This window comes from Aquarana catesbeiana, linkage group LG05 (assembly GCF_042186555.1).
Source record: "Aquarana catesbeiana isolate 2022-GZ linkage group LG05, ASM4218655v1, whole genome shotgun sequence".
Classification (NCBI taxonomy): Eukaryota; Metazoa; Chordata; class Amphibia; order Anura; family Ranidae; genus Aquarana; species Aquarana catesbeiana.
In genome coordinates, this window is record NC_133328.1 from 279196202 (window position 1) to 279218099 (window position 21898).

A 21898-nucleotide genomic window follows, 5' to 3' on the forward strand; every position below is an offset into this window, starting at 1 on the left:
CTGTGCTGTCCATTTTTTTTTTTTTTTTTTTTTAAACATATATTCACCATATATACAGGACCTGTGTTACTCTTTGTTTGACTGATAGCCTACATAGTGAAGTGGATTTCAATGCTTTTACTATGTTTTTTTTCTTTTTGTTTTTTTTTACTGCAGTGGTGTCAAAGAGCATGAGTTTGAATTGACAGTGTGTTTTATAGCCTGTGGTTTGCTATTCAGAAGCACTACTGTCGGGTCAGGTGATAAGGTAATATTGAACATGGTGGAGAGGATCTTTAACACTTTTGACTAAAAGGTGATGGCTGTATTGCATTCCCACCAAATGCGTACATGCGTGCCTAGAGCATTGCAGCCTCGGAAGCAATGTGAGGGATATTGGGGGAGGAATTTGGAAATCCTGGCAGGGATATTATAATATAATATAATATAATATAATATAATATATATTTACTACACACACACACACTTATTTTTACATTATATCATCAATTATTATTATTATTTATTTTTTTATCAAATAAACTCTTTCACTATACTATTCAAGTCATACAGGCTTTTTTTTTTTTAATATGTTAATTATTTTTTTTATTCAGTTTTTTTGATTAATTCATTTTTCATTGAACCCTTTCACTTATCAGAAGTTTCACTTTATATATTGTTGAATTTAACATTGTTTTTTGAGATAATATATTTAATCAATTGTACACATCTTTGGAATTGTAATATGGATAATGTAGGTATAGATTACTTGGATAAAAAATAGCCTATTTATTTGTATCTTTTATGTAAGTAAATATAGTAAATATAAATATATGTCTAGATAGTACTAATAATTTAGAAAAAACATTTTTGAGGCTTACTCCTCATAATTGTTTAATATATCGCAGGTGCCTCATGTCGCTTCTCCCTTGAAAGGTCCATGTGGGTGGCTCCTTGTAAGCCCCCTGAGTTTTTTGGGGGTTGCCCAGATGGTGTGGGGACAGCACATGGAGACTTCAGGATCACTGAAATTGATTTTTTTAAGTAAAACTCTGGTTATGGGACATATTCCTTCTTCTCCACTCCTTGACGGTAAATACATCACTAAGTACATGGAGAAATACTTTATGTATGATAAAAAGTTTAATGATTTTGAAAGAATTTTTTCTTTTTGATCTCATTAGAATAAAAATTTCCCCTGAAGACCACAACTGTAGGGGTCGAAATGTATTGGGATAGTACTGTGGATGGCAATGTTGTAATGTAAACAACAGGCCCCACTTTATGTGTCTATTTGTCAGAGGTAATGGAGTATGTTGTTTATATGTCAGAAACCAGAGATCATTTTTTAAACTATTCCACTTCATCTATTCCACTTTTTTGATACAATAAAAGATTTTAAATTAAAAATGTATTCTTTATGGATTAAATTATTTTTGCTGCTATAAAGCCCCATGGGGGAACTTTCCCATTTTGAATATTTTTTTTCTTGGGATCTGCAGCTCCGCTGACTCTCATACATGTGTTTTTTCTATTGTAGAATAGGTGAGCTGTGTGTGGACAGGGGAAAGAAGAGAAGCAGAGGTGAGCTGTGGACAGGGGAAAGAAGAGAAGCAGAGGTGAGCTGTGGACAGGGGAAAGAAGAGAGAAGCAGAGGTGAGCTGTGGATAGGGGAAAGAAGGAAAGGTATGAGCTGTACATGGGGATGCAGACATAAGCAAAGATGAGTATTTGATGGTTACTAGGGATGAGTCGAACACCCCTGGTTCGGTTCGCATCAGAGCATTCGAACGGACTGAAAGTTCACGCAAACTTTCGAACCCCATTAAAGTCTATGGGACTCGAACATGAACAATCAAAAGTGCAAATTTTAAAGGCCAATATGCAAGTTATTGTCCTAAAATGGGTTTGGGGACCCGGGTCCTGCCCCAGGGGACATGTATCAATGCAAAAAAAGTTTTTAAACTGGCAGTTTTTTCGGGAGCAGTGAACTTAATGATGCTTAAGGTGAAAAAATAAAAGTGAAATATTCCTTTAAATATCGTGCCTGGGGGTGTCTATAGTATGCCTGTAAAGTGGCATGTGTTTCCTGTGTTTAGAACAGTCCCTTCTTAATGACATTTCTAAAGGGGAAAATTAATTAAAAACTGCTTGTGGCTTTAATGTCATGTCTGGTCCCAGCAATATCGATAAAAATCATTGAGAACCCCCCCCCCCCAGCCCATTACCAGCCCCTTTGGGTCTTGTATGGATATTAAGGGGAAACCCACACCCAAAAAAAATAAAGAAAAGGTGTTAGGCCCCCAGGCCCTATATACTCTGAACAGCAGTATACAGGCGGTGCAAACAAGACAGGGACTGTAGGCATTTGGGAACCTGCCACTGAGGTACCGCACATTCCACAAACTCACAGAAGGGGGGAGAGTCTACCAACTGATAAGGCAGCAGTTGAAGTGCTAGCAATTTAGCCAAGCTAATTTCAACCATTCAACCACTGGGCATGTGGATGGCTGGGAGCGAACTTCTTTCGCCGGTGGAGCAACTGGGGTAGGGAAATCTGCCTGCTAGAATCGGACGTTGGTGTACCGATAGCAGATTGCTCGCAAGTACTTGGCAGTGGCACACCTAATTCTACACCTTCGTTCCTCTCAGTGCAGGTTTCTGAGAGGACTGAAGGTATAGTGGGGTTGGAGATCCCAGCTGATGAGGAGCAAGGAGAGGTCCACCTTGTTCTTTGGTGTGGGTCTTTTAGGTAGTGTTGCCAACGGGCTGCATGGGAGCTCAACATATGTCTGATTAAGCATGTGGTGCCCAAGCGCTTGCTGTCTAGTCCACACTTGATAGGCTTCAGACATATGTTGCAAATAGGGATGAGCTTCCCCTCTGACATCATGGGGAATGCCACAGGGAAGTCCCCGTCAAGTCCCCGTGCATCAGAGGGGGCGGGGTCACCGGGTGGCCCCACGCCATTTTTTATTTTTTATTTTGGCCGGGTTTCCCCTTAATATCCATACCAAACCTGAAGGGCCTGGTATGGAATTTAGGGGGACCCCCCACGTCTTTTTTTTTTTTTTTTTTTAATTTTGGTTTGGGGTTCCCCTGTGGGGAATTCCCATGCCATTTTTATCAATGAACTTTTATGTGTATTGTCGGACCAGCAATTCATTAATAGCCGCGAGTAGTTTTAAATGACTTTTTTTCCTTTTGAAATGTCATTTTGCTGTCAGACTGTTCTAAACACTGGAAACATGTGCCCCTTTACAGGTATACTATAGACACCCCCCCCAGGTACGAAATTTAAAGGAATATTACACTTTTATTGTTTCACTTTAAGCATTATTAAAATCACTGCTCCCGAAAAAACGGTAGTTTTTAAAACTTTTTTTGCATTGATCCATGTCCCCTGGGGCAGGACCCAGGTACCCAAACACTTTTTATGACAATAACTTGCATATAAGCCTTTTAAAATTAGCACTTTTGATTATTCATGTTCGTGTCCCATAGACTTTAACGGTGTTCACTTGTTCAAACAAATTTTTTGCCTGTTCGCATGTTTTGGTGCGAACCGAACAGGGGGGTGTTCGGCTCATGCCTAGTTGCAAATAGCAATGGTGCGATCTGTTGCACACATCTCAAAAAAGGCCCACACCAAAGAACTTTTGGAATAATGCGCAGAGTCACCAGCGACCTGCACTTGCAGAGCTCTGCGGTGTGATGCAGTCGGTTGACTGCCTTGTACTGTCCTTTTTGCTGATTACTTTTTATTTACTTTTTATTTATTTTTTTAAATTTTTTGTCCACCCTGTGTACTATGCTCTTCTTACCACTTCATGCTATGCACTTCTTACCACTGCACAATAAACACTCCTCAACCCTGTGTGTTCTGCACTCCTGAGTCCTTTACTTTGGGTGTTTACTCATTCCTGCAACATGTGCTTTGTGCAATAGGCAGTTCTAAACCTCAACCTATATTTGGTGCTGCTGTACTTCTCTCTTCTAGGGAAGGTGTGGCTGGGGGCATGCTGTTGGCCAGGGAGGATGAGTTCCTGCACCTATTCTCTGGGGGAAAAAAAGCCCTGCCTAGAAGACTGTATCCGGAAGTAGACACTTTTCTGGTGGTCAAAGCCACTACTCATCAACCACTGTTTCCATGTGCTAATCGGTCCTTGCTCATTCAGTTCTTTTTCATTGAGACCCAGCTGATGCTATTCTCACCATTGGCCAGTAAACAGGGGAGGACATTTTAACATTCATCTGGGCTGGCTACCAGTTCTACTTCCAAGTTCTTAATGGAAATTGCTTTTGATAAAATAATCACAGATTAATTTATTAAAGGGCTGGAGCTGCATTAACTCCTTGTCTATCACCACTAGGCTGGTCCATATATAATATGTGCGCTAAGGAACTGTGACAAAATGGCTGAAGCCTGAGTCTTTATTAAGTCCACCAATGGTGTTACAGGTCAGGCTGGACCTAAGATCCACTTTTCTTGAACCTTAAGCAATGAAAAGCCAGTAGTTGGTTAAGGTCAACAAAAATGGTTAAAGTCTGCAACTTGAAATCCTCTTAGACTGAGAAGAGGGACTCTGAAAAACCCTACAATAATCACTTAATGTGCAGCAATGTGTTTCCTGTGGCTTTTCCAGTAATACCACCGGGCCCCACCACACCCTCAAGCCTGGGGACTCCGCAGTGTTGGCAATGCTATGCCAATCAATGCATAAGTGTGCAGTGCCCAATGCAGAATATTGAAGTTTGAAGAACCTGTACAGCAGGTCTGTATTGCTCACTCTAATCTGCTTGAGTACTCTCTATGGAAACCCCTTACCTACCAAAGCCCTGCTAGACTCAGGAAGCACTTTGAGTGAGTAGATCTAAATCTTATTTTTATAAATATTTAGAAGCTCACAGTTTAGTCTCATGATCCAGTCAAGGCAGAGTTTATTTGGAATATGAATGCCATTTTAAGAAATGCTAGATGTTTAATTTGTAGACCTTTTAAAGTAGAGGTTGATTGGACCCTGAGCGTGTTATGGCTGAATGAATCTGCACCCAAATTTAGCAATTTAGGGTTTAAAGTGGATGTAAACCCTCACATATATCCAGTGAAGTGAACACCCTCAAATGATACACAGATGAAACAAATCTTCCTATATAAGTTTTACATGTACATCTGATGTCTTCATCTGTGTATATATAGAAAGTGCTCTTCGTGTTAGTTTTTCTCTTCCTGGTTAGCACTAGGAGTGGATTATTGGCATACAGCCAAGACAGCTGATTGGAGGAAAGGCACACCCCCCTCTCCTCATAGGCAAAGGAAGAAAGGAATGTGCAGAAGTCTGCTCCGAGACAGCAAGCTGACTGCTAATCTATTCATAGCAACCTCCCCCTGTCATAAACCATGAAATCATGCTGAGACAGAAGTACAGTTAAATCACACTTGTTTCATAATAAAAGTAAAAAGAACAAACATAGTCAAAACATAGCCAAAGTTCAGTAACCAGAACGGAAAGCCAGCCATGCCAGAAGTCAGGGATCAATGTAGTGGAACAGCAAGCAGGATCTGGAGCCAGAAGGGATGTCAGCAAAGCAAGTATTGAACAGGATCGCAGGAGAGCGTCTCAGTTTCTGTGATGTTCACCAAGGCGAAGGCAGAGATCCACCGGGTTGAACAGCTTAAGTAGGCAGGAGTGATGAGCAGGATATCATCAACAGCTGAGTACTTGTGGAGAGATAGAAGCTGGCAATTAGCCGACAGCTGAGCGGCCAGCTCTGAGAAGGATGGGCTGAGCCCAGCCCTAGCACACACTTCTATCTCCTGTCTCGGAGAACGTGTGAGAAGTTATCATGCTGATAACAGAGCTACAGAGCAAGAGACAGCTATGGGACATAGTGGTTTGGAGATTGATAAAAAACACTGCAGATATATATACCCATCTAAAATTTCATGAATCGGGTTTACATCCACTTTAATGTTCCCATCTAGTCTCTAAGACAAATGCATGTATCCCAATCCTTAAACTCTGGAAATCTAAACTTCCACTCTGTGCAGTGCACAATTGTAAAACTCTCTGCAAAAGCCTTCTTTCATTGAGAGAATATGTAACACAAGAGTTGCCAGCTCTATACTAAAATAAAGGAGCTGCATTATGTAATGGGAATTTTGTAAGTTCTGTATATAATTATATTCTATTTAGTATGTATTGCACACTGCCCTCACTGTGCACACGGCACTAATGTTTTCAGTACATGTTTGCATTCTTTCGAGTTCTGATTAGAATTAGCCTGCCTATGTAACGCCCCTTGTTACCATAAACTTAAAATTGTAATGTTAATGTGATACCTACGTAATCATGTGTATAAAAACCTTCCAATGCATCATAATCAGAACAGTTAGTTATTTGGAAAGATGCAGAGTGTATCTTTTGTGTCTATTCTCTACTGCAGTAGTTATTATTAATTTGGAACCACTAATCAATAGTTGCCTATCAATAAAATGTCCAGCTCAGGTGGCGAGCCAGCCAGGAGTGGTTTTGCAGGTGACCCTGAGAATCCGAAACGAGGAGCTTGAAACGATCCGGGAATTTCTGATAATCAGCCGGCTGAGGTAAGCCTTTTGCTTACATTTGAGTTATTAGACTTCCTTGATCGGTAAGGCATTTTCAGGACAAAGGGTACCTATTTTACTCCCCTTAATCGAACTGTATTGATTGGTGGTTATGTTATGTTGTCACTGTCTACTGTCCATCGGAGTGTTATAGATAAGGAAGTGTAGAATAGTGCTGTTCACAGGTATATGTAGTACATCTGCTAGATAAAGTAGTTTAGAGGCAAGAGGTATAGGCAGACATAGAGAAGACTAGCCAGTCATTATGGGCGTTAAATTAAGTAAGGGAACGAAGGGTAAGAGACCTTCAAAAATGCCCAGCAAAAGAGGAGCTCTATATATGAACCAAAAGTGTGGTTCCGCCTATACTGAGCCCCTAGATTAATGGTTAAAGTGGACAGGGATCCACAATGGATAACTGGGTTACCAAAGTCCACAGGGACTAAGAATTATGCAGAGTACACAGCTAGAGAAACAGCTATCTATGTGAGCAGGATGGATCAAGGGTGACAATAAACACTAGACAGAAAGGGACGTTTTCATGATGTCAGAGAGGGAAGATGGGATGAGCACTATGGCTATCCATCTGATCATAGAAGGTATAGTATGTGAAGTATGGTATTACAATACATGGGATGCAAAGGATATCAGAACAAATTAAGGAATGCAGAATTTAAGCAGGGAAATATTAGAGTTAAAAAAGTGAGAGAATGAAATGCATGTGTTATGTACAAATTGCAAAAATGTAAGAAATTTTAGAGAGATATTCATGTATGTGTGTGCATGCTGGAACCTTTAGTTCTATCTCGTGTGTGTGTGTGTGTGATGTATGCAGATGTGACCCCCTCCTTTGCGCTCTCATGAAAGAATGTAGCTGGAATGAGAGGTCAGTGATAATCTGGAAGAACACCATGCCAATTTCAGTTTTCAGACAAAACATTTATAACAAAATGTGCCGGGTTAATTAATCTAATGATAAACAATTTGATCACAATTATTTTTGAATCTGTTTTCCAAACATGGTAAAATGAAGGTTAAATTTAACCGTGTATTACACAAATTGAATATCATTTGATAGTGGAAACAGTGCATTAAAAAAAAGAAAATTAAGTAGAATTAAGTAATATGTCCCCCTTTAAGGAAATGAATCTGTGGATATATATTAGTGTGTGACATTAGAAATTAATACTCAAATGGTAATTTCAATATGAGTTTAACAATTTTATTAATAATATAGATATATTGAAACTGGTTTAGACAACCTTTGGTTAAATCCAGGTTAATGGGGAAATTTGTAATAATGGAATTAGTTTAGATTAAGATAACAATTTTTGTAATTTTACATTTATACAATAAGCCCTTATTGAGAGAAAAAAAAAAGATTAAGATGGGGTTATTAATTGAATACAGCTGCCATAATATTTAACAAAGCCAAGATGGATGGGATACATAAGAAGTTTTTCTACAAAAATGAAATTTAAGGTCTGATAATAACTTGATCTGCGGTCCATGATGTGAGAGTAAGAATACATTTTAAATATAACAGACCCATCATATCAAGTCCACACGCCCTGTTAGGATAGATGCCACCTACAGCCAATTGTATAGTTTTTGATGTGGCTGAGTGCTTTCTGTTCTGTCATATACACAAGGATTGTTTGGTCCTTTTTTGTTTTTATTTATTGATTTATTTTTTATTTTTGAAATCCAAAGCAGAATGTGTGGATTGTGAAATGATGTGCAACTTTTCCTTGTAAGTGCCGTGGTATGAGCAGAAGAATATTTTGGATTTATGGACATCTCTGCATGACCGCAGGGTATTGTTATCATTTATTATAATATTGCCAGGAAAAAGTTGTCTTTTTGAAACACGAAACTGAAGTTCTTACACAAACAGCATGATAGAAAACAAGCCATTGTAATATATGTATGCAAGCTGGACCCAGTAATGAAGGGTTCACCCCAATATATCAGAGCTGTAGCTTTATGCAAAGGTGCTATTAGACAAAGTTAGACATTATTTTGGTCAAATATTTAATTTTAAATGGTCCCACATTCTGTGCAGCAAATATACAGCTAACTAAATGTTTGTCTAATGAAAGGTTCAAAATATGAATTTGTTTTGTTTGTTTCTGTACAAATCTAACAATGAAAAATGCATACATTTGAATCCAGCCACCTTATTGCCTCTATTGGAGGAGGCTGGAGACAAAGGAAGCCACATGTGTTAAATTGGTGACGTAGGAATCAGCTGCTGTGAACCCAGTGCAGGACACACTCCCCAAAGACCCAGATATTTCATTTTTTGTAGATTTGATAGTGGTTTTATACTGAGGATGGCAATACCCATACAAGTATGCAGTTTATCACCCAGAAGCATACTCTGTATTTAGAGTCATTGGATCCTTTTTCCCTAGCTCCAGAAGCAGAGCTCCATGTTTTAGCAAAGCCTGTGAGCTATAAAAAGATGTATATATTTATATAGATAGTAGAGATATAGAGAGCTTTGAGTTCCATTTGAAGGGCCAGAAGTTTGCTTTATTGGTAAACCAATCAAGCATGCTAAGTTATTTTGATTGGCTGTTTTCAGCCTTACAGCTTCTTGCTGAGGTAGCCATACTAACATTAAAACTCACACATGGAAGCAGACCAGGTGAATAAGGATTCTGCATTACAGTCCCGGACACTTGCTGGGTCTGTGCAACTTAGATTCCATCCTATTTCTGTCCCAGTATAGCTGGGATTAATAATTCAACTTTAAAGACCCCAGAACGAGAAGAACAAGTGGTCCACAGGGGGCAACTTCTTATGAAACAGGACTTTGGAAAAGGTGATCATTTATGTCTGCCAGCCACTCTTTTTCCCTCCAACTTGAGCCATGGACCGTGTCATCAGTCACAAGCAGCTATGGCTGCCTTAGTAAATGAGTGTGGGATAGAGCCAGGGTTCTCCACAGTTGTTTTATTTTATAACATACTACTTCTTGTTTTACCTGTTACCAAAGGTGTTACCAAAAAGCTGAACATTCCTTCCAGATTACAAAAAGATATATCCAGATGCCCAAGTCAGGATCTTACGAGTATGCAATTTGTCTGTGTGGACATGTTTTCTGGATGTCCAGTGGCAAATGCTACTGCAAAGGCCACAGTAAAAAGTGTTATCAGAAGTGGTTTGTAAGTACAGGGTGCAGAATCTACAGAGAGTAACAGAGGAAATCATTTTTATAGAGAGTCCTTACTAGAAGTTTTAAGGTTTTATTTTTACACCCCCTACTGTCTAATATGTAGCAGAAAAAGTAGAGTAAGAAACTAGAAAACTTTTGCCTGAATGTTTTCTTATATTTTATCAAGCCCCTAAGGGGATGTTTGACTCTCTCCCTATGAGATTTGGTTTGGGAGTGTTTTACTTGCTTATATTCTGTCTCAGCAGCTGAAGTCCTCCATTCGGATCTCACAGAGAATGTTGCTGATTTTTTAAGGTTTTTGACAAAATAATTTATGTGTTTTCTCACCAATTCCAGATCCTAAAAGTTTGGAAGGATCTAAAACTAAAGCCAGGTGACTTGTGGATTGTTAAGAGACATTTATATATAAGGAAATGTTTGGAGACTCAATACAGCATCTAAATCATGTACAAGTTGTGCACAACTTGAAGGAAAAGTAACCTGGATCCACACCAGACACTGCAAAAATGACTAAATGAAAGAAATCTTTGTGTTTGATTTGTTTCCCTCTTGTGATCACAGTCTAGGGTATTTTTTGATTCAATTACTTTATTTTAAGGGATATATAGATATACATATATATAATGTAATTTGAAAAGTAGTTTAGCCATTTTGAAGTCATATTTGTCTTTTGTATGCCTTCCATTTTATGTAGAATTGTCTGTGTTTACATATGCTGATAAGTCGGCATGCCAACAATTCAGCTAGAAGGGCATTCTGGCCACAGGAGTGTATAGCCAGTACTCTGCAAATATGTCTTATCAATCATTTTTTTTTCACAATGAAAAGTCATTTTGTAATGAAAAAAGCTGCTCAGCTATTATTCTCCACAATGGAGTTTTTGCCTCTTTGGCCAGGACTACCTCCTCCTAAGCGTGTGGAGGTTCCAGGTTAAAGGTGATAGCAGGTATATATCAAAATATTGATCAAAAGAGAGGAGACTGCAATGGAAATTTGTAAGTTCTGTATATTATTGTATTCTATTTTTTATATATTGCACACTGACCTCACTGTGCACACAGCACTAATAATGTTTTCAGTACATGTTTGCATTCTTTTGAGTCCTGATTAGAATTCGCCTGCCTATGTAATGCCCCTTGTTACCATAAATGTACAATTGTAATATTATGTGATACCTATGTAATCATGTGTATAAAAACCTTCAATTGCGTCATAATAAAGCAGGACAGTTATTTGGAAAGATGCGGGGAGTGTATCTTTTGTGTCTGTGCTCTGCTGCAGTAGTTATTATTAATTTGGAACCACTAATCAATATGTGGATAGGAGTTGCCTATCAATAAAATGTCCAGAATATATATATATATATATATATATATATATATATATATATATATATATATATATTTGAGCTGGACAAGATAACAATAATAAAAATAAACTGCGCTAAATGTCCTTTACATTATTAAAAACGTTATATATCATAAACATCTGAAGTAGATGTTAAGTAATACAGTACAAGTATCCCTTTAGGCAAAAAAAGCACTCCGGATCACCCAAATGCTTCAGCATACACGAAAAATGATTCACAGTCCAAACATCATGATAGTAAGTTGCCCTTACTAGAACACCAGATATAGTGGGTGTTATAGAGACTGATCAGCTCTGTCAAAATTCAGGTGTAGTTCCCTCAGTTTGATACCAGAAGAAGAAAAATGACAAAAAGGCTGGCCATAGTGTAGTATTGTTATACAACATGTGTGGACATACAAACGTGACCAACACCCTATTGTGCACTTAAAACGAAAGGTGATATCTCACCACCGCAGCTGTAGAGTGTGCTTACCAACTCTCAGACTTTACACTCATATGGCTCTATATCACACTGGGTGGTTGATTGCTGTAGTCAGGAAATCCTTATCCACAGTATACGACACAAAAAGGAGATAAACTGGTTCCAGGTAACTGAAAAAGCCAGTTTCCTCTTCATGTTACAAGCTCCCTGAAGCCCCTCAACCCGTCTGGTTGATAACTCTGGATCACATCCTACTTCTAGACCCTGGCAGGGCAACACTCTGCCACATATCCACCCCCCTGTTTCGACCCCGGAGGGGGTGTAACACACCAGCCAAGCCTCTTCAAAATGGAACCTCTGTGCCAGTTACCACCAAGGGCCAAACCCATTCTTGTCAGGTGACTTTCCCTATGTCCCCCTGCTATGCTGACTTGCGTACTACAAAGACACCCCAGTGACTTTTTACGGGTGCGCTTCCAAAAACGCCCATTTTCCTTGGGGCCACACCTTTTAAACGCTTTAACACTAAGGGACTTACCAAGGACTTGGATGTTGTTTCTCAACCTTTTTCTCTTTACTTTTAAAGTGGTCTCATTTTTAAACACCTTTTTAGCCATAAATGTGGGCACTTTTATTTGGGAATTAAACTCTTTTAATGACACCTTGTTAAGCTTTGGGCCAGTGTCCTCAGACATTTTACTCTTGCAACTTGGGAGGTTCCTGGACCTCTGGAAATCCTTCCCAGAATTACACCCCTGAACCTGTAGGGGGTCTAATTCTACTGCACCTATTCTCTCTTCTGTGTCTGTCATACCATTTATCTTTTTGTATTTTTTAAGATTAAGAGCAACCATGTCACCTTGACCATCAGGTCTTCCCTTATTTTTGTTGTTACCCATGGTAACCAAAACATTTACCAGTGCGTTGCACTTTTCCTCATTGTCTGAAATATTGCCACATTTATCAGAACTCTTTTCACCAGTGTTCTGCAAGGCAGTGTCTGGAGGAGAATCGCACAAAGTGGAGTGGTTGTCTACCATGGCAATGTCACTAACCACCAACTCCACTGCCACATGACGCTCCTCTAGCGACTGTCCTGATACCTGATCCTCACTATCCAATTTCACCTTTATATTGATGGCCCCAAACACATCACATGTACTTGTGCCCTCTGCCACTTCCACCCAGATTCCTGTCCTGTCCAACAGTACCCCCGAGTGCCTCTCATACACAACCTCTGTATGATGCAATCCAGCACACTGTGAGACAATTTTCCATAATAACAATGATTGCATTACATGCTTCCAAAATTGCAGAGATTGCGATAGTACAGCCTGTAATATCCAGCTCCATGTATGCATACCCCATGGTACAAGTTCTCCAAACGCAGGAGAGGACGGCAGGATATACACTGGCTGTACACTCTAACATTTCTCTCAGCATATCTGTCATAAAAAGGCACTGTGATTCTACACTCAAGACCTTCCTGGGGTCCTTAATGTTCCTTGGGATGTGGAAAGACTCATTTACTGATGCCTTAGAGGTGGTGCTTCTAAAAGGAGCTTCCTCCCCGCTGGAGGTATCCAACACAATAACCTGGTGCTCTCCTAGAGCGCAGCCAGGTGTGGGAGTCACCACAACACTCTCAGGCTCAGTGTCAATGATCTGTTCCAGGTCTTTTCTATGGATAACATTAGTTTGGTATACCACACCAATTACTCCTTTATGGGTTGTGGGCACAACCTCTGCTACGTGCTCAATCTCTCTTGGCCATTCCATCTCCTGAGGAATATCCTCTGCAACAGCAGCAAATGAGCCCTTGTCCAAAAGCTGTTCTGCAGTCCCTCCATTTAGCACAGCAGAAATTGTGTCCACTCCAATGTTAAACACTTAGCCTTCTTTCAATAAAGCCAACAGATTTGTCGCCCATCTGTCCCAGTCTATTTTCTCTGTGCTCCTATCAGAGGTACTACGCAGTACCGCTCAAACTGCAAAAGGAGACACAGGACAGAGTGGCTCTACAGCAGACACATTGCACATATCACTTTTGTTTATGCTAACCTGTGGCAAAACATTTTTAAACATAGCAGGCTGCAATACCACAAGTTCACCACCTTGCTCGGGTGGCGCTTCATTAAACTCACAAAGATTTTTCCTGTCAGCAGTGACAGACCACATTAACCAATTATCACCACAAGTAATTTCAGACATTTTAGTTTTACTAGTTGACACATTCTCATCACTAAGGTCAAGTACCCTCTTATCCATCAGAGTGGCACCACAGTCGTCCCGGGCAACCTCTGGCTCCAACACAGAGAGCTCCCTTGAGATTTCTAGGGACACCTCAGCAGCCTTATATACTGTTGCTAAGGGGAATAGCATATCCTGCTTAGCGATCACCCCTACCTCATTAAGCAACACATTATCAGCATTAGTCAACTCAATACCAGTATGATCATACTCCTCAGTAGGGATGAGCTTCGAGTTTGAGTTGAACTCATGTTCGACTAGAAACATCGGCTGTTCGCCAGTCGCCGAACAGCGAACAATTTGGGGTGTTCGCGGCAAATTTGAAAGCCATGGAACACCCTTTAAAAGTCTATGGGAGAAATCAAAAGTGCTAATTTTAAAGGCTTATATGCAAGTTATTGTCATAAAAAGTGTTTGGGGACCTGGGTCCTGCCCCAGGGGACATGGATCAAAGCAAAAAAAGTTTTAAAAACAGCCGTTTTTTCAGGAACAGTGATTTTAATAATGCTTAAAGTGAAACAATAAAAGTGTAACATTCCTTTAAATTTCGTACCTGGGGGGTGTCTATAGTATGCCTGTAAAGGGAAGCATGTTTCCCGTGTTTAGAACAGTCTGACAGCAAAATGACATTTCCAAGGAAAAAAAGTCATTTAAAACTACGCGGCTATTAATGAATTGCCGGCCCGACAATACACATAAAAGTTCATTGATAAAAACGGCATGGGAATTCCCCACAGGGGAACCCCGAACCAAAATTTAAAAAAAAAAAATGACGTGGGGGTCCCCCTAAATTGCATATCAGGCCCTTCAGGTCTGGTATGGATATTAAGTGGAACCCCGTGCCAAAATTTAAAAAAAAAATGGCGTGGGGTCCCCCCAAAAATCCATACCAGACACTTATCCGAGCACATAAGCTCTGGCAGGCTGAAGGAAAAGAGGGGGGACGAGAGAGCTCCCCCCCTCCTGAACCGTACCAGGCCACATGCCCTCAACATTGGAAGGGTGCTTTGGGGTAGCCCCCCAAAACACCTTGTCCCCATGTTGATGGGGACAAGGGCCTCATCCCCACAACCCTTGCCCGGTGGTTGTGGGGGTCTGCGGGTGGGGGGCTATCGGAATCTGGAAGCCCTCTTTAACAAGGGGACCCCCAGATCCCGGCGCTCCCCCTGTGTGAAATGGTAAGGGGGTACTACCCTACCATTTCACAAAAAAACTGTCAAAAATGTTAAAAATGACAAGAGACAGTTGACAATTCCTTTATTTTAAATGCTTCTTCTATCTTCCATCGGTTTCTTCCTCCATCTTCTTCTTCTGGTTCTTCCTCCAGTGTTCTCGTCCAGCATCTTCCTCCGCGGCGTCTTCTTCCCTTCGTCTTCTGGGCTGCTCCGCATCCAGCATGATGGGAGGCTCCTGCTGTGTGACGCTTCTCCTCTTCTGATGGTTCTTAAATAAAGGAGGGCGGGGCCACCTCTGACGCACGGGGACTTGACGGGGACTTCCCGTGGCATTCCCCGTGATGTCAGAGGGAGCGGAAAGGGAAGTCACCGTGTGACAGAGGGGGGCGGGGTCATCGGGTGGCCCCACCCTCCGTTATTCAAGAACCGTCAGAAGAGGAGAAGCGTCACACAGCGGGAGGCTCCCCTCATGGTGGATGCGGAGCGGCCTGAGAAGATGAAGGGAAGAAGACACCAGCGCCGTGGAGGAAGATGCTGGGCGAGAACACCAGAGGAAGAACCAGAAGAAGAAGATGGAGAAAGAAACCGAAGGAAGAAAGAAGATAGAAGAAGCATTTAAATAAAGGAATTGTCAAAAACTGTCTCTTGTCATTTTTAACATTTTTGACACTTTTTTTGTGAAATGGTAGGGGTACTTTTGTACCCCCTTACCATTTCACACAGGGGGGAGGGCCAGGATCTGGGGGTCCCCTTGTTAAAGGGGGCTTCCAGATTCCAATAAGCCCCCCGCCCGCAGACCCCCACAACCACCGGGCAAGGGTTGTGGGGATGAGGCCCTTGTCCCCATCAACATGGGGACAAGGTGTTTTGGGGGGCTACCCCAAAGCACCCTCCCAATGTTGAGGGCATGTGGCCTGGTACGGTTCAGGAGCAGGGGCGCTCTCTCATCCCCCCTCTTTTCCTGTGGCCTACCAGGTTGCGTGCTCGGATAAGGGTCTGGTATGGATTTTTGGGGGGACCCCACGCTATTTTTTTTTTGTTTAATTTTGGCGCGGGGTTCCCCTTAAAATCCATACCAGACCTGAAGGGCTTGGTATGGAATTTAGAGGGAACCCCACGTCATTCTTTTAAATTTTGGTTCGGGGGTTCCCCTGTTGGGAATTCCCATGCCGTTTTTATCAATGAACTTTTATGTGTATTGTCGGACCGGGCATTCATTAATAGCTGCGAGTAGTTTTAAATGACTTTTTTTCCTTTGAAATGTCGTTTTGCTGTCAGACTGTTCTAAACACGGGAAACATGTGCCCCTTTACAGGCATACTATAGACACCCCCCAGGTACGAAATTTAAAGGAATATTACACTTTTATTGTTTCACTTTAAGCATTATTAAAATCACTGCTCCTGGAAAAAACGGCTGTTTTTTAAAACTTTTTTTTGCATTGATCCATGTCCCCTGGGGCAGGACCCAGGTCCCCAAACACTTTTTATGACAATAACTTGCATATAAGCCTTTAAAATTAGCACTTTTGATTATTCATGTTCGTGTCCCACAGACTTTAACAGAGTTTGCGTGTTCAAACAAATTTTTTGCCTGTTCGCATGTTCTGGTGCGAACTGAACAGGGGGGTGTTCGGCTCATCCCTACTCCTCAGTAAGTTTCACATCATCACATTCAGTTTTGACACTTGCCTCCCCACTGGGCAGGGCACTGCAGTGAGGCAAGTCCTTTTCTGCGCCAATAGTGGATCTGCCCTTTGGGATCACTTCCACTTCAGTGTGAGCAATCCCACAGTCAGTCTTTCCCATGACTTCAACAGCAACAGTCTTATCCATCCAAGTAACAGGTCTTGCCATGTTCATTTGAGTACGTTGACTTTATTGTACTACAATTATACTGGCTGACTCCCTCTGGTGGCCACAGGATGAAACTGCAGCAGGCACAACAGGAATTTCCTCTCTGTTACCAGGGGTGACTGCAAACATTTTAACACAGGAATCCGGGCTTGCAGGCGAAGAGTTAAGCCTAGCAACAATATCAGCAGCTGTATTCCACAAGCTGGGACAAGAAAATATCCCTTGCCCCAGTTGACCACATTCCTGACATGTTACTTGGTGACTTCCTCCTGTTGCTAAGGGAGTTGGCACTCTCCCAACTTGCAGAATCTCATTGGCATCTTTATGAGGATGGTGGGGCACCTCTTCCCTGCAGCTCCTCATTCCCATTGGCACATTTTCTCTAGTTGCTAATGGAAATGGTGCTCTCCCAACTGCACTTTTCTGGCTCTCCCAAACATGTAGACTTCTCTCTCTATAAAGCGGTGTCACTTTAAACTTGTCACGGTCCTCTATAGGCAATATCTTTGTCTTGCGGTCCTCCGACTTGACATCATAGGCATTGCTATGGGCAACTGCACTCCTTTCAAACTTCTGGTAAGCCTGTTGCTCACTCCTGGCACTCATAACAGGCTTCTCAAACACAGATGCAGACCTTTGCTTTGCTAGGTAGCTTTGCACTGGAGCCTGGGACAAAGGGCACTTGGTGACTGCATGCCCCCACTCACTGCACCACAAACAGCACACTTGGTTCCATATCTTGTCAGGGCTTCCCACACTGCATCTGCTTTCAAGCTTAGGCCTCTGCATCTTGATAGCTGGCCTACTTGCACCAGCTTTGCAAGGGGCAACAACACCCCTCTCCCAGGTATGAGCATCCAGCCGCTCTCTCCTTACACGAAGGGTTGGGTTGCTCTCGTCTTTAACTTGGTTCAGTGCTGCCAGGTGCCGCTTGCACCATTCCACTGCAGACTCAGACTTTGGTGTACTCTCCATACTCGCAGTCACCTGTGCAATTATTGCACCAGTGTTGCTAGGGACAACACCAGCCCTCCTTCATCTTGGCAAACTCTGTTCAGGCATGTATGGCGCTCGTTCATGTGGTAACAACCCCTCTAGCCACAGAGCTCTATCTATCGTGTCAGCAATCCTTGCTTCTTTTAGGAGCTTTGAAAGCCCCATACTCAGTCACTCCAGAAAAACTTTGCACAGTCCAGCCACAAATTGGAGCACTGTCTCTTTAAGGCTAGTTGCCTTTCTCTTGCAGGTTCTCACCTGCACACACAGATTATGCAGTCTCATGCATCAAAACACAGTTCATATAAAAGACTAACTTACTTGTAGGGAGCTCAGATTGTGCCCACAGCACTTCTTTACCACATGTAAAGGACTAGCATCAAATGTAGAGCTTGAAGGACATCACCACTCACTGGTTCTTCTTTTTAAGGGCTTTGTTTACCCATTTTTATTAAAAGAAAGTTCAACAAACAAAGATAATTTTTCCTCACAGGGGTTTCAGCATTCCTTTTCATCAACAAAACTACCTTCAGCCTAGTTGGCTCTCACTTGCAGCACTGCTGCTCTGGCCTTACACTACAGGCCTTTGTCTGTCTCACACAGATTGTTTCACTGACCACTTCAGATTGTTCTTCTCAGGTTCTTTTTGATTTTCAGTGCGTTCTGTTAGTTCGTTCTGACCAGCCGACCATTTTCTAGCGATGTTGCGGGTATGTACTCATCGTAGAGTTTGTGCTGTTCAGGGACTTGGTGTTGGAGTTTTTTCTTTGACCAAAGTCCAGTCCATGAACAGGGCGAGGAGGGGTTCATGGATGAAGAATTGGTTGCTCCAGCGTGACCAATTCTCGCACATGCTTTTGTTGCGGGAGATTCAGGAGAATAATCCTGATGATTTCAGGAATTATCTTTGGATGACGGACCCCATTTACACCGTCTGGCTTTGCTGTCCCCTTATATTATGAAGCAGGACACCTGCATGCGGCAAGCCATCACTCCCGAGCAGAGGCTCGTCGCCACCTTGCGGTACTTGGCGATGGGGAGAAGTCTGCAGGACATAAAGTTCTCGACAGTCATCTCCCCCCAGGCTCTGTGGATCAATATTCCAGAGACCTTTTCTGCCATCATTCAGGTCCTGCAGAAGGACTGTATTAAGGTAAGTTTTCTCCTTTTTAACATCACATTCTATGTATTTAATGTTTGCTAATGTATTTATTTCATCATTCCCTAATTACCATGATTGTAATATGTTGTGAATGTCCTCTGTCCTTATGCATGCTAGAAGCTTTTAAAGTTCCTTTTTTTGTCCTTCATGCATATTTACCTTCCCTAACTTCCCCAGCATGCTATCCTGGACCCATACACACCTAGCCTAGTCACTTAATAATGTATTTTGTCACCTACATTGTAGTGCTTACCCTAAACACCCCCTAAAATGTGTACAAATGTTATTTTTGTCCTTAAATTCAGGCAGAGTGCAAGAGGCTTTTTTTTGGGCCAAAACTCATTTGGAACCCTCCCTCCCCCCAACCGCTAAGTCAGCTGATACCAATACTCTATCTGCTGACTTTGTCAAACCCATACACACTATACCTACCTCTTTGGTGAATTCATCCATAAATATGACCACAAAAGCATGTAGTCCCTGAATACTTTCAAATGGTACTGTTTCAAGTTTTGTTATCCGATTATCTTGATAGGTAATTGCAGAATGTAAAAATGTGCTTCAATTTGTACAGTGTATATTTTTATTTTTAGATTATGACACTTCTTACATGTCCAGTGGGCTGCCAATAGTGTAATAAGGAGGGGCTGGCCAAAGTAATCCACATTATTTTTGCATTCAGCTCTCAATAGAGTGGAGGGGGTTACCTGTCCAAAACATCTCCCCCCCTAAAATTTTTACAATGAGCCATCAGAGGGGGTGAGGAATTGAAAAAGTGGCCCTTGTACTTTTGTCTTTAAATTCTAATTTCAATAAATGTTATACTTATGTTGGCCAAGAATGTTTTTGTGTCTAATCTGCTTGCAATGTTATGTGCAAAAGTACAAATTTTTTTTTTTCTTGTTTGACTCCACAGTTTCCTTGAAACCCACAGGAATGGCAGACTGTTGCATCCCAGTTTTGCCCAGCAGTGGGACTTCCCTAACTACGGAGGGGCAATCGATGGGAAGCACGTCCACATCGTCCCACCGCCCCCAACCCGGGTTCATACTATTACAATTATGAGGGGTTTAATATTATTGTGCTGTTGGCGGTGGTGTCGGCGACATATGAGATTTTGTATGTGGACATGGGGAAGAATGGCCGGATGGTGGAGTCATCGCCCAGACAAAGTTCTACAGATGGCTCCAGAATGACAGCTTGGGCTTGTCACCTGTGGAAGACAATGTGGCTGGTCTTCCTTTTGTGTTCATCGCTGATGAAGCGTTTGGGCTGGGAGACCATCTGATGCGGCCATTCCCTATGAGGACCCTCACCTCGGACCAGAGGGTTTTTAACTACCAGCTGGCCAGAGCCAGTCAGAGCCAGAAGACTCATGGAGAATGTGTTTGGAATAATGGCCAGCTGGTTCCGCCTATTTCTGACAGCAATGCACATGGCGGAATATAAACTGAACCATATTGTACTTGCCTGCTGCATTCTGCACAATTACCTCCGAAAAAATGCAACAAACTATGTGGTCTCAGTTGGGGCTGAGGCCGGATTTCAAAATACAACTCTGATGGCACTTGAACCTGGCCGTCCTGACTTGCCCCTCCAAAGCGCCCACAAAGTTAGACAGAAGTATGTTGAGTACTTTGCGGGTAGGGGGCCATTGATATGCCGGCCAATGTGTGAAACATTTTTTAAATAAATATTTTTTGATAAACTGAACTAATATTTCATTTGATTTACTGCTTGTTTCTTTTAGCTGTCTCCTAGGTTCTCCAATGTTATTTTTGTTGGCCATTTTCTTCAATATTGATACATGAGGTGACAATCTCTTCAGCTAACTATTATATGTTGTGGGTCTGCTACACACACACACACGCACACATTGTTTTTGTTGTTAATGTATGCAATGCATTATTGATAAAAATAATCATCCTTCTCTGCTCCATGAATTTATTGCTTTGAGTCCCTAAAGTGGTGTGATTGTGGCAAATTTTAGAGCACTGTGTGGGTTATTTACTAAAGGCAAGTGCACTTGTAGTGCAAAGTGGATTTGCCTTTAGTAAATACCCCCATTGTCACTGTAAACTACACCAACTTACTACAAAAACTGGTATTGAGCATTGAAAGAAGAAGCCACACAATGTTGAGTATAAAACATTTTACTCAAAGCACATTCACATGTGCGTTAGAAAAGGGTTTTTTAACAAACCAACATCTTTGGTGTATAACATTTTTATGTTTGACAGTAGGGATGAGCTTCGAGTTAGAGTCGAACAGCGAACAATTTGGGGTGTTCGCGGCAAATTCTAATGCCACGGAACACCCTTTAAAAGTCTATGGGAGAAATCAAAAGTGCTAATTTTAAAGGCTTATATGCAAGTTATTGTCATAAAAAGTGTTTAGGGACCTGGGTCCTGCCCCAGGGGACATGGATCAATGCAAAAAAAAGTTTTAAAAACGGACATTTTTTCAGGAGCAGTGATTTTAATAATGCTTAAAGTCAAACAATAAAAGTGTAATATCCCTTTAAATTTCATAGCTGGGGGGTGTCTATAGTATGCCTTTAAAGGGGCGCATGTTTCCCGTGTTTAGAACAATCTGACAGCAAAATGACATTTCAAAGGAAAAAAGCCATTTAAAACTACTCGCGGCTATTGCATTGCCGGTCCGACAATACACATAGAAGTTCATTAATAAAAACGGCATGGGAATTCCCCACAGGGGAACCCTGAACCAAAATTTAAAAAAAAATGACGTGGGGGTCCGCCTAAATTCCATACCAGGCCCTTCAGGTCTGGTATGGATATTAAGGGGAACCCTGGCCAAAATTTTAAAAAAAAATGATGTGGGGGTCCCCCTAAATTCCATACCAGACCCTTCAGGTCTGGTATGGATTTTAAGGG

At 41.6% G+C, this 21898-nt stretch overlaps 1 long non-coding RNA gene across 1 annotated transcript in view; it reads left to right on the plus strand.

The window, feature by feature from the left end:
* Window positions 1–6582, plus strand: part of LOC141145873 (uncharacterized) — a 13843-nt gene extending 7261 nt beyond the window's left edge. The window contains exons 2-3 of the long non-coding RNA XR_012244686.1: window positions 1520–1635; window positions 6484–6582. This is a non-coding gene — a long non-coding RNA (uncharacterized lncRNA). The remainder of the gene's footprint in view (window positions 1–1519; window positions 1636–6483) is intronic.
* The last annotated feature ends 15316 nt before the right edge of the window (window positions 6583–21898 follow it).